Raw genomic sequence first — 1,437 nt, 5'->3', positions numbered from 1 at the left:
AAGATTCGAACAAGTGTTGGTGAGAATGCGCTATACTTTGCTGCAATGTTTTTGTGGCACACAGTACGTCATGAAAAGCAAGAGAATATGTTGACAGAATGTTGAAAATGTCCAATGGTTCAAAGAGGTTTTCTAAACACTGAATTTTTAATAAAGGAATTTTTATAAAGTAAGGAATGCTGGAATTTTTAATAAAGTAAGTTGTTTATTGGGAAATATCGATGGAAGTGGAGTCAATAATTCAAACAAGACCTGGTATGATTGTGCAAGGACAAACAATGCAATTGCAAGTGAAGGCATCCACCAGCCCTGTTGCATATGAGAAACTTAAGAATATTCTTCTCAAAGAGTAAGTTTTGCATTGAGAGAAGAGCATTTTGTGTAATTTTCATTTGTTTTTTTATCATATCAAAATGTACAACAAGTAAATCTCCACGAATGCTTTCATACGAACTAACCATGTATCAGATCTTTTTGTTAACATTATGATACTGAAGCGGAATGCAATAGTTAATTTATACCTGTAAAATTGGCCTGTGTTTTTTACATAGGCGTCGTCAAACGTGTCGCAGCGATTTAGAAGTAAGCACAAAGTTGAATACTGCGTGATATAAAGCGCTCTCAAAGACCAGCGGAGAGTTTTTCAAAATAACTTGCACTCCTAACTTGATTTTGTATCTACGAAAAAGTTATTTCTGTTACCTACTGTCTATGTTTTCCTCACTTTCCTTCCCTACGCTCCTGCATATTATTGTCTACGTATATATTAGCGTATATTTCTATTGAGAAAGCAGTTATCTTATATTTATCTCCATTAACCATGCATTTTCTTTTAAGAAAAGTGCTGGTAATTGAAAAATAGATTGATTGCAAACTATGTAGGTTAATATCATACTGTACTTTTGCAATTACAGGTTTTTCCTCATCAACGTTTTCGTTCATGGTGGCTAGATTAGTCTACTGTATGGTAATACTAAAGATGAATATGTTCAGTTGCGTAGCCAGCCTACAGATTAACTTTTATGTGTAAATTTCAGAAGTTTACCATTATTCAATTCTTTGAAATTTGTTGTTCTCACGGTCCCGTGCATAATTGCATAGTGGCAATATTTTATGTTATATATTTCTTTCGTCCGACAAACATTACTGACTATCTAGTTAGATTATTCCATCCATTTGATATATTCATTTGTGTGTTTTAGTGAAGATATCGTTCATGCCTTTCGGAAACAGGAGGAAATTGTCAATGCTGCATCTGCAGAAGTGATCGAGTTCTGAAGGAGCAACGAAAGACTCTTTGAGGTTCATAAATTTGTTCGAACTTGGAATAATACCGTGTTAAATTCATGGCGTGGAAGGCCGACGGAAGTTATTGAGGTACGTTCATATCATGTTAGGACATGTTGAACATGATTGTGACAAGATTTCTTTGCATGA

The 1,437-nt window shown here is 34.4% G+C and overlaps 1 long non-coding RNA gene across 1 annotated transcript; it reads left to right on the top strand.

Annotated features, from left to right (window-relative positions):
• Window positions 1–218: 218 nt before the first annotated feature.
• LOC124459140 lies at window positions 219–1,236 on the top strand. The gene is made up of 2 exons (XR_006953484.1): window positions 219–349; window positions 1,203–1,236. It is a non-coding gene; the product is annotated as an uncharacterized LOC124459140 (long non-coding RNA).
• The last annotated feature ends 201 nt before the right edge of the window (window positions 1,237–1,437 follow it).

This window comes from Xenia sp. Carnegie-2017, unplaced genomic scaffold, assembly GCF_021976095.1.
Source record: "Xenia sp. Carnegie-2017 unplaced genomic scaffold, XeniaSp_v1 HiC_scaffold_65, whole genome shotgun sequence".
Taxonomy (NCBI): domain Eukaryota; kingdom Metazoa; phylum Cnidaria; class Anthozoa; order Malacalcyonacea; family Xeniidae; genus Xenia; species Xenia sp. Carnegie-2017.
The sequence above is the reverse complement of the archived record's forward strand: the minus strand, read 5'-3'. Positions and strand labels throughout refer to the sequence as shown.